The sequence below is a fragment of the Balaenoptera acutorostrata genome, chromosome 9 (genome assembly GCF_949987535.1).
Source record: "Balaenoptera acutorostrata chromosome 9, mBalAcu1.1, whole genome shotgun sequence".
Classification (NCBI taxonomy): Eukaryota; Metazoa; Chordata; class Mammalia; order Artiodactyla; family Balaenopteridae; genus Balaenoptera; species Balaenoptera acutorostrata.
The window spans coordinates 59418913-59431766 of NC_080072.1; positions in this window are offsets into that span (position 1 = coordinate 59418913).

The following is a 12854-nucleotide window of genomic DNA, read 5'->3' on the forward strand; positions in this document are numbered from 1 at the left end:
TTGCATGTCTACTCTTTTTCAGGCAGTAGGTAGTTTCTTTACCCTCCACATGAATCTTACAACTACCCTCAATGTAAGTAAAATAAGTTCCAGTTTACAAATGGGCGGAAATTAGGGTTCAAGCAGGAAGGTGATTTACCCAGGACCACATAGCTAATAAAGGTAGAGCTGGAATTTAAATCCAGTTCTGTTGGACTCCAATGCCCATGATTTTCCATAGTAATAATTAACATCAAGTGCTTACTCTGTACCAAAGGCTATTCTAAGTACCTGGGTTAACTCATTTAATCCTAACGACAACCATGAAAAGTAGGTGCTATTATTTTCCCAGATGCAAGGCAAATAAAGGAAAATGAAGCACAGAATGATCAAGTCACTTGGCAAAGATCATGGCGCTAGTACCTGGCTAGTTTCCACTGCAGGCTATCAGACTCTGGTGTCTGTGCTTCTAGCCTGTCTCTAAATAGCCTTTATAGATACCATGTGACCTGTGCTAGGTATGAAGGGCCAATGAAAGGAGAGGCTCAGAGCTGGGAAGTGTCCACAGAGCAGACCTATTTGAGCTAAGTTTTCCAGGGTACATAGATATTTACCAGGTAAAAAAGCCCCTGATAGCATTGTGGTTTTCTGTGTTGAAGAGAGACTACTGTGTCTGAAAAATGATGTTTACTTCCTCTGGTGGCTATCATGTTGCCTAGGCTTAGATTTTACTTCTTGCATTCTAAGCAAAAGAATACGCTAAAAAGGCAATATCTTTGTGATACTTTTAAAAGAGATAAAATATAGTTTTCATTTTATCATATTATGAAATTTGTCTTATATTACCACTACAAGTAACACTGGGTCAGTCAGATACTGTTTTGGAATCATAATTTAAATTTGGGGAATTAGTACTGAGATTAACTTTCTAAGAGTCAAACAAGATGCTTATAAAGCTAAAAAAAAATGACTGTACATTTATTATTGAAGTTAGTAAAGTGAATATTATTTCCACAAAAGCTATTCACAAGCCTCTTTCCAATTGAAGATGTTGATTTAGCCTTGATTAGTGACTTGGTGGCTCACAGAATCACAGAACATGAGCCTCCAAGGAGAACTCAGAACTCCCTCACTAGGCAGCATAATGGAGCAGGTGAGTGCAGAGATTCTGGGTCCTGGTTATGTGAATCTTGGCTAAACGATATGACTTTGACATCTGTCAAATAGGAATAAAAATGCCATAAGATCGAAATGAGGGAATGAACAGTGCTTTGAATTTTTTTTAAGACATGGATCCTGAGGCTCAGAGAAGCCAGCCCCTGAAAGCCACCCAGTGAGCTGGTGGCAAAAAAGCACAATGGCATAGATATTTTGACTTCTAGACCATTGCTCCTGTACTGAGCAACTTCTTCTGTTTATTTAGAAACAATAGGGGATTCCAAAGCACAGGCCAGAGGCTACATTCTGCCAAGTCCAAGGTGACTAAGGCGGAGGGGTGGGATCAAAGTGTTGTCTCTAGTCCACTCAAGCCTTCCCAACGCCCAGCACTCTCTCAAGGGCATTTTATTACCTCCGTTCCCATGACAGTTCCACACTGTAAAAGGTGATGCCAAAGCTACAGTTATTATAGTTATTAACATTTTATGAGCTTGTTATTCACCCCTTAAGCTCCTTAATATGAAGTGGTGCATTTTAAAAGCACAGCACACACCTAATTGATTCTGCTATAAAAAGGTCGCTGGACTCTTTGGGTTTCTGTCTTTACTTTTGAGTCTATGATGCATTAATGGAGGGAATATAGATTTATGGGCTTAGAAGTAGTACAAGATAGCTCCAATTTTTCTTACCAGGGATTGCACAATTGTGTTAATTCCAGTGGACTTTTCTCCTGCTGTCATGAATGATGACCTTTAACTTTTGGATTTTTCTCCTGCAGATGCATCATATATTGTCAAGTTCTAAGGGACTAAAAATTTCTACTTCATCCAATGGGGTAACACACATCTGAGCTCTGGCTCTTCAGATTCCCAACTTTCACCGATGGAAGTTTTGCTAATGAATTTTTTTAGCTTTTGTGAAATGTCTCCTTGTTTGAAAATGGCTCCAGTCTGAATGTTGGAAAGCTATGTCCTAGTTATGTGTAACATCCTCAGCCTCTATGCTCTGACCCATAAAGTGGAAATAATAGCATTTGTCCTGTAGGGCTCATTGGACTGTTGTTAGAAGCCATATGAAGATTAGAACTCAGATTCTTATATCTCATTCCCATGATATTTATCAAAATATTACTTAGAAATAGGTGCATGAAAATGTTTTAAGAATGGCAAAGAGGGACGCGAATTAAAATGGTGGAGTAGGAGGACAGGGAACTCACCTCTCCCAACAAACACATCAAAAAATATGTCTACATGTGGAATGATTCTCACTGAAAACTAAATGGAGACTAGCAGAAAGACTCTTGTACAACCAAGGCTGTAAGAAAGATACAGGTAGAACCAGGTAGGAAGGGAAGAGAAGCAATCAGTTTGGGACCTGTGTCCCATGGAGGGAACCTAGAGGAAAAGGGAGATTACACAGGCAGAGATTTTCCCTGAGGAATGAGCAATTTGAGCCACATATTGAGCGCCCCAGTCCTGGAATCCAACAAAGGGAAGATGAGCGCCCTTGGCTGGTCCAAGGACCAGGGGGACTGATAGTAGGGCTGTGGGAAGCCTGCGCTCTACTCATGAGGAGTGTGTGAACACTTGTTTGCTCTGGAAGCAGGTCAGAGAGGGCGATTGAAACTGAACAGCTGGCTGAATGGCTTCCTGCAACTGACCTGGCACATGCACCAATCTGAGCCGAACAAATGCTCCAGCACCACAGTAAGGGCTGCCATAACAGAGGATGGTGGCTCAAACCCTAAGCAGCATCTGAGCACAGAGGGGGCAGCCGTTACTGGCGATTGCACAGGTGGCATATAAGAGGAATACCAGATCTCAGAGGGTGGCAAGATCGCCACAAACCATGCCCCAATGTTTGCTGACAGCACACACCAGCCCCTCTTGCCCCAGTACTACTCCCCTCTGGGGCTGAGGGTGTCAGTGCTGGAAGAGGAAAGAACACACACTTAAGAGGAACTGAGTCAGTTTGGACCCAACCCTCAGGGCCTCTGCTCTAGCAGCTTGAGACCAGAGCCTGCCACTGATAAGGCAGTGATGGCCACTGAGCAGAGGAGAAGTCCCACCTCACATCTGACTCCAGCCCTAACCCCTCCTTCTCCAGCCCTACCTCCTACCAAGGTGATAGCTGCCAGCACACCCTGAGGAAAGATGTGACTGTGTTCATGTCAAGCCCAGCTCTCACACCAAAACCGTTAGGCACATGCAGACTACATAGAGATGATCCCAGATAAGGACACCACTTCAAGACTTCCATAGGTAAATGTTTCACCTGCTTCCATAGAGACAGAGATAAGAAAATGAAAAGACAGAGGAATTTATTTTAATTGAAAGAGCAAGAGAAAACCCCTGAAAAAACAACTAATGAGACCGAAATAAACAACTTACTAGATAAAGAATTCAAAGCATTAGTAATAAGAAGGGTAACTGAATTAGGGAGAAGGGTAACTGAATTAGGGAAATAATTTTAACAGTGATAACAGTGATAATTTTAACAAGGAACTAGAAAATATGAAAAAGAACCAGTAAGAAATGAAGATTACAATAACTAAAATGAAAAACACATTAGAAGGATTGAATAGCAGACTAAGTGGTATAAAATAACACATAAGTGATCTGGCAGATAGAATAATGGAAATCACTCAGTGGAACAGTGAAAAGAAAATTACAAAAAAACCCAAAACAGTTTAAGTTATCTTTGGGATAACATTGAACATACCAACATTCCCATTGTAGACGTCTCAGAAGGAGAATAGAGAGAGAAGGGTGTTGAAAATGTATTTAATGAAATTATGGCTGAAAACTTCCCAAGCCTGAAGAAGGAAACAGATATCCAGGTACAAGAAGCACAGAGGGTCCCAAAAAGGATGAAGCCAAACAGACCCATACCAAGACATATCATAAGTAAAATGGTAAAAATTAATGAGAATTCTTAAGGAAGCAAGAGAAAAACAGTCATATACAAGGGAACTCCCCCTAAGGTTTTCAGCTGATTTTTCTGCTGAAATTTTGCCAACCAGAAGGGAGTGGCATGATATTTTTTAAGTATTGAAAGGGGAAAAAAATGCAACCTAGGGCACTCTACCCAGCAATATTATCATTTAGAATTGAAGAAGAGAGAAAGAACTTCTCAGACAAGCAAAAACTAAAAGAATTCATCACTACTAAACCAACCCTAAAAGAAATGTTAAAGGGTCCTAAGTGGAAAAGGAAAGGCTATAACAAGAAGTATCTATCTATAGGACAATAAAAATCCCACAAGTAAAGGCATAGAGTAAAGGCTGAGGATCAACTGCTAAAATAAGCTAGTATGAAGATTAAAAGACTAATGTACCACAATGTTCACTGCAGCACTATTTACAATAGCCAGGACATGGAAGCAACCTAAGTGTCCATTGACAGATGAATGGATAAAGAAGATGTGGCACATATATACAATGGAATATGACTCAGCCATAAAAAGAAACAAAATTGAGTTATTTGTAGAGGGGTGGATGGACCTAGAGTCTGTCATACAGAGTGAAGTAAGTCAGAAAGAGAAAAACAAATACTGTATGCTAACACATATATATGGAATCTAAAAAATAAAAGTGGTTCTGATGAACCTAGGGGCAGGACAGGAATAAAGATGCATATGTAGAGAATGGACTTGAGGACCCAAGGAAGGGGAAAGGTAAGCTGGGAAGAAGTGAGAGAGTAGCACTGACACATATACACTACCAAATATAAAATAGATAGCTAGTGGGAAGCAGCTGCATTGCATGGGGAGATCAGCTTGGTGCTTTGTGACCACCTAGAGGGGTGGAATAGGGAGGGTGGGAGGGAGGGAGACGCAAGAGGAAGGGGATAGGGGGATATATGTATACATATAGCTGATTCACTTTGTTATACAGCAGAAACTAACAAAACATTATAAAGCAATTATACTCCAATAAAGAAGTTAAAAAAAATAATCAGCTCCTTTAACAGGATGCTTCTGTTAATCTATAAAAGAAAAACCAAATTGATTATGGAAATGTATGGAAAAAGAAAAGCTTTTCCTTTTCTACAAGTTGGTGTAATAAAATGTGTTCTGTTACTCTGCTGACCAAAAAAAAAAAAAAAAAAAGATTAAAAGACTAAGAACTGTAAAATCAAGTATAACCACAATAATCAGTAAAGAGATAAATGTGTAAAAATGATGTAAAATATTACATCAAAAACAAAAAGTATGGGGGAAGGGAGTAAAAAATGTAGATCTTTTATTATGTGTTTGAATATAAAAGACTATTTAAAATAAATAGATATAGTTATAGGCCAATATATATAAACCCTATGTAACAGCAAATCAGAAACCTACAATAGATACACAAAAACAAAAAGGAAAGGAACACAGGCATACCACTAAAAAAATCAAACCACAAGAGAAGAAACTAAAAGAAGAAAAAACACAGAAGAGCAACAAAACCAATTGGAAAACAAGTGATAAAAGGAAAATAAGTACATACCTATCAATAATTACTTTAAATGTCAATGGATGAAATGCTCCAATCAAAGAACACAGTGTGGCTGATTGAATTTTAAAAGAAGTGCCCCATCTATATGCTGCATACAAGAGAACTAACTTCAGACACACACAGAATGAAAGTGAGGGGATGGAAAAAGGTATGTCATGCAAGTGGAAATGACAAGAAAGCAATACTCATATGAGACAAAATAGACTTTAAAACAAAGATCATAACAAAAGAAAAAGAAGGGTGTTATATAATGATAAAGGAATCCATACAAGAAGAGGATATTATACTCGTTAATAAATATGCACCCAATACAGGAGCACCTAAATACATGAAGCAAATATTAACAGACATAAAGGGAGAAATTGACAATTATACAATAATAGCAGAGGACTTTATCACCTGATTTATAGCAATGGACAGATCATCAAGAGCAAAAAAAAAAAAAAATCAAAAAGGCAAAATTGGTCTTAAATAAACAATAGATAAGTTCATTAATAGATATCTACAGACATTCCATCCCAAAACAGCAGGATACACATTATTTCAAGTACACATGGAACATTCTCTAGGACAGTTCACATTCTAGGGCACAAAACAAGTCTCAACAAATTTAAGATATATAAAATTTAAGATATATCAAGCACTTTTTCTGACCACAAATGTATGAAACTAGAAATCAACTATAGAAAGAAAAATGAGAAAAGCACCAACATGTAAAGACTAAACAACATGCTATTTTAAAAAAAACAGGTCAATGAAAAAATCAAGGAGGAAATCAGAAAATTCCTCTAGACAAATGAAAATGGTAACACAAGTTTTCAAAATCTATGGGACACAGCAAAAGTATTTCTAAGAGGGAACTTTACAGCAAAACAGGCCTATCTCAAGAAACAAGAAAAATATCAAATAAACAACCTAACCTTCCACCTAAAGGAATTAGAAACAGAAAGACAAACAAAGCACAAACTCAGTAGAATGAAGGAAATAAAAACGATCAGAGAGGAAATAAGAGACCAAAAAAAAAGTAAAGATCAATGAAACCAAGAGCTAGTTCTTTGAAAACATAAACAAAATTGATAAAATTTTAACCAGGGTCATCAAGAACAAAAGAGAGAGGACCCAAATAAACAAAATAATATATGAATGAGGAGAAATAACAGATACCACAGAGACACAAAAAATATGAATAGAATACTATGAATATTTATATGCCAACAAATTGGACAACCTGGAAATGGACAAATTTCTAGAAACATAAAACATTCCAAGTCTTAATCAGGAATAAATAGACAATCTGAACAGAACAATCACTAGTAGTGAAATTAAATTTTTATTAAAAAAAAAAAAACTAGCAAACAAAAATCCATTACCAGACAGCTCTACAGAGAAGTTTTACTAAACACATAACAAATAGCCAATACCTATCCTTCTTGAACTATTCCAAAAAAATGAAGAGGGTGAACACTCTGAAATTCTTTCTACAAGGCCACAATTACCCTGATACCAAAACCAGGCAAAGACACTACGAAAAAAGAAAATTACAGGCCAATATCTCTGATGAATATAGTTGCAAAGACCCTCAACAAAATATTAGCAAATTGAATTCAACAGTATATAAAAAGGATCACACCATAATCAACTGGGATTTATTCCAGGGAGGCACAGATAGTTCAGTATTTGCAAATCAATTAATGTGATATACCACATTAACAAAAGGAAGGATAAAACTCATGTGATCATCTCAATAGATGTAGAAAAAGCATTTGGACTCATGATAAAAGCTCTCAAAGCTGGTATAAAGGGAACATATCTCAACATATTAAAGGACATTTATGAAAACCACAGCTAACATTGTACTCAATGGTGAAAATGTGAAAGCTTTTCCTCTAAGATCAGGAACAAGACAAGGATGTCCACTCTTGTTTAACATAGTATTGGAAGTCCTAGCCACAGCAATCAGAAAAGAAAAAGAAATACAAGGCATCCAAATTGGAAGAGAAGAAGTAAAACTGTCACCATTTGCAGATTACATGATGCTGTATACAGAACCATAAAGCCTCCATCAAAAAACTATTATAATAAATGAATTCAGTAAGGTTGCAGGCTACAAAATTAACATACAAATCTGTTGCTTTTCTATGTGCTAATAATGAACTATCAGAAAGAAAAGTTAGTGAAACAATCTCATTTACAATTACAGCAAAAATAATAAAATACCTAGGAATAAACTTAACCAAGGAGGTAAAAGACCTATACTTTGAAAACTATAAAACATTGATGAAGGAATTTGAAAATGATACAAAGAAATGGAAAGATACCTTGTGTTCATGGATTGGAAAAATTAATGGTCATACTACCCAAAGTGACCTACAGATTTAATGCAATCCCTATCAAAATACCATGACATTCTCCACAGAATGAGAACAAATAATCCCAGAATTCATATGCAAACACGAAAGATCCCAAATTGCCAAAGCAATCTTAAGGAAAAAAAAAAAAAACAAAGCTGGTGGTATCATGCTCCCTGACTTCAGACTATACTACAAATCTACAGTAATCAAAACAGTATGATACTGGAACAAAAACAGACACATATATCTGTGCAACAGAATAGAGAGCCCAGAAACAAAGCCACACACTTACAATCAACTAATCCATAACAAAGAAGGCAAGAATATACAATAGAGAAAAGACAGTCTCTTCAATAAGTGGTGCTGGGAAACTGGACAATTACATGTAAAAGAATAAGACTAGGGCTTCCTTTGTGGCGCAGTGGTTGAGAATCTGCCTGCCAATGCAGGGGACATGGGTTCAAGCCCTGGTCTGGGAAGATCCCACATGCCGCGGAGCAACTAGGCCCGTGAGCCACAATTACTGAGCCTGCGCATCTGGAGCCTGTGCTCCGCAACAAGAGAGGCCGCGATAGTGAGAGGCCCACGCACCGCGATGAAGAGTGGCCCCCACTTGCCGCAACTAGAGGAAGCCCTCGCACAGAAACGAAGACCCAACGCAGACAAAAATAAATAAATAAATAAATAAATAATTAAAAAAAAAAAAGAATAAGACTAGAACATTTCCTCACACCAAAAACAAAAATAAACTCAGTAAGACCTGAAACCATAAACCTCCTAGAAAATACATAGGAAGGACACTCTTTGACATAAATCTTAGCAATGGTTTTTTGGATCTGTCTCCTAAGGCAAAAGAAATAAAAACAAAAATAAACAAATGGGGCTGAATTAAACTTAAAATCTTTTGTACAGCAAAGGAAACCACTGGCAAAATTAAAAGAAAACCTATGGAATAAGAGAAAATATTTGCAAATGATATGACTGATAAGGGGTTAATATCCAAAAATCTATAAATAGCTCACCTAACTCAATATCAAAAAAACCTAAACAACCCCATTAAAAATGGGCAGACAACCTGAATAGACATTTTCCAAAGATGATATACATACAGATCACCAACAGACACATGAAAAAATGCTTAACATCACTAATTATCAGGGGAATGCAAATCAAAACCACAAGGTATCACCTTACACCTGTCAAATGGCTATCATCAAAAATTCTACAAATAGCAAATTTTGGTGAGGATGTGGAGAAAAGGGAACCCTACTACACTGCTGGTGGGATTGTAAATTGTTGCAGCCACTATGGAAAATAGTATAGAGTTTCCTTAAAAAAATAAAAACAGAACTACCATATGTTCCAGAAATTCCACTGCTGAGTATATATTCAAAGAAAACAAAAACACTAATTCTAAAAGGTACATGCACCCCAATGTTCTTAGCAGTATTATTTCTTTTCTCAAGAAATTGAATTTTTGGAAGATTTATCATTGAATCCATAGGATCTATAGAGCAGTTTGATAATCACTCCTTTAGATATTTCTTGTGTAAATTGTGAAAAGCATTGCATTATATTTGTATTGTGACTGCCCCTTAGATGCTAATATTTTTCAATTTGTGGATCTTTTCTAACTTTGTAAACTTAGGATAACTAGAATCATATGGAACTGGGCTCAAACTCTGATTCCACTGCTTGCTTATTGTGTGACCTTGAGCAATTTATTCAAAATCTGTGTCAGTGTTTTCTTATCCCTGAAGGGAAAAGAACAATCCTTGTGATACATGGTGACTTTGAGGTGTAATGAGGTCATGGAAGCAGCCTAAGTGCCCATCAACAGACGATTGGATTAAGAACACACACACACACACACACACACACACACAAGGGAATATTACTAGGCCATAAAAAGAATGAAATTTGATCATTTGCAATGATGTAGATGGACCTAAAGGGTATTATACTTAGTTAAATAAGTCAGATAGAGAAAGACAAATACTCTATCACTTATATGTGAAATCTAAAAAATAAAACAAATGGCTGTATGTAACAAAACAGAAACAGACTCATATAGAGAACAAACTAGTGGTTACCAGTAGGAAGATGGAAGGGGGAGGGGCAAGATGGGGTATGGGATTTAGAGACACACTACCATGTATAAAATAAATAAGCAACAAGGATATAGTGTACAGCACAGGGAAATATAGTCATTGCCTTGTAAAACTTTGGAGTATAGTAAATAAAAATTTTGAATCACTATATTGTACACCTGAAACTAATAATTGTAGAAACTCACATTGTAAATCAACTATACTTTAAAAAATTATAACTATTTACAGACCATCTGTTTATGAGAACAGCAACAACAGAAGAATGGCAAAGACATACAGTACAAGCAAAAGAAATTATTGCTAGCATTCACTGGGCAATTTACCTAATTTTTTTATTATACAAAATGATTGAAACACACTGAAGCTAAGATTATTTTACGTCTTCAAGTTAAAAAAAAAAAAGGTGATTATCATCCTCATGAACTGAGCAGGCATTTTACGTGTCTTAGGCTACAGGACAAGGCATGCTAACCAGTGTTCTACAGAAGATGTGGATATCAATAAAATTTGTGCCTGGGCTGGGTGGTTGATACCACCTCTTTTCCAAAGGAGACTCCTATCCTCTTCACAGTTTCTTGCCCAGAAAGTGTGTAAACCTTGTATACTCAAATGGGACAGAATAAAAATGTGGGATTCTCTACTTTCCCATGGCAATAATGTGATGAAAATATCTAAGTTGATTTCTCAAATATTTGCATCACTTAAGAAGTAAATATATCAATCATGATGCTAACCATGGATCTTCTTTCCCTTCCTCCTTTCACAAATGTTTACCAAGTGTCCCATTTTATGTTAAGTCCTACACTGGGCACATGTTTCCTGACTCAAGGTTCTTCTCCCAGTTTAGTTGAGAACACAGGCATGTAAACTTCCAATCACAATACAGTGTGATGTTTACACTAAAAAAGGCAAGAACAAGGACTGAAGGAGTAAAGGCAAGAATCAGTAGTGCCTGGGTAGAGGAGTGGGCTCTTGAATTGTCTTGAGACATATGTAAGCTGGAGAAGAGATGGACAATGGGTTTGCTACTGAGGGAAGAAGGTATTCAGAGACCACCTGTTGCATAAAAAACATGATACAGTTTCCAAGTGGCAAGTTATCTGGTGTTCTTGGAACTGCAGGGTTGGTTTAGGAGAGTGACAAGTGATTACACTGCAGGATTAGGCAGAAGTTTTTGAAGGTCATGTGATGATAAACATTTCCACATAAGGTAGAAATTCAATGTCCCAGCTGATGTGGGCAGGTAGAATCCATAGATGCAAGAATTAATGATTCTCTAGGACCTTAGTGGTCAAGCTCCTTAATTTCTTTATCTTAATTATAAAATGGTGATAATACTATCTCCCACATAAGTTGGTTTGAGGCTTCAATCTTTTTTAAAGTGTTGAACATGGAACAGGCACTGTCTCCCATCAGCCCCTCCACAGCGCCCTAGACATCATCCCTTCTCATTATCTCAGAGTTTGCTCCTGAAATGACCCCCCTTCTCTTTGAGTCGATAGTTTTCCCTCCCTTCTAGACAGTTTCTATCAACCCACCAAAATTTTAAAACTGCTCTATAATTTCTTTGGTTTAGAAAAACATTTTTCCTTTCACCACATTCTCTTTCATCCATGACCTGACTTTTTCATTTTCTAAGAGAATTTCTTGAAAGAAATGCCCATAGCTTCTGTCTACTCTTTATCACCTCATATTTTCCATTCCATAAAGCTTCCATCTTCACCATCTCCAGAGATTATGTCAAGGTTATCAATCATTCCTGATGGTCACTTCCCAGTTCTTCTGTCCCTTTTCTTCTCAGCAGTGATTGACATGCTGATTTCTCTCTCTATGGTGAAATATTTCCTTCTCTTGGCTTCACTAATGTCACAATGCGTTGACATTTATCCTACCTCTTATATTTCTCCTACCTCCTTACCCACTTCTATTCTTTTGCTGTCCCTGAATGGTGGACTACCCCAAGCCTTTGTCCTTGGCCCTTTTATCTACATCTGTTCTCTCCCTCAGTCTTGTGGCTTTCAATGCCATGGACAAACACATCCATTTCACCAGCAACAGTCCTCTTCCATGACTCACTGAGCACTTAGAACAAGACAAACTTCTTACCACGGCTTATGAAAAAGTTTCTGTTTCACAGCCTCTTCTATGTTTTTTACTTTATCATTGACACTCTCCCCTTTGCTCGTTATACACATCACATTGTCTTTTCTATTTTTTGTTCCTTGAACACACAAACATGCTCTCTCATGCCATAGGGACTTTGTGTTAGATGTCCCGTATGACTGGGAGGCTCTTCAATATTCACGTGGCTGCATCTTTTCAGCCATTCCCATTTCCAGCCATTTATGAGTACCTTACCTAAAGTGGTCCCAATAAACTCATTTTCACATGAATATACTTGGATTCTTTACATAGCTGTTATCACTACCTGATCATTTCTCCTATTTTATCTTGATTGACTGTCTTCCCTTCACTAGAATGTTAGCCCCATCAGTGTTTAGCTTGGTAATTGCTTTATCCCAGGTCCTAGGACACTGCCTGGCAATAGTAAATGCTCAACAAATATTTGTGAACGGAATGAAGGAACAAGTAAATGTTAGTTCTCTTCCCAAAAACCCTGTAAGCAAATGCTGTTAGAGTCAATAAATAATACGAATCACTACATTCATCTTCTTCCAGTGTTTGTAAAATATCCATCACATGCATTGTATTTGAATTGTTCCATATGGTCTTTACTTGGGTCACTGGGTTTACTTT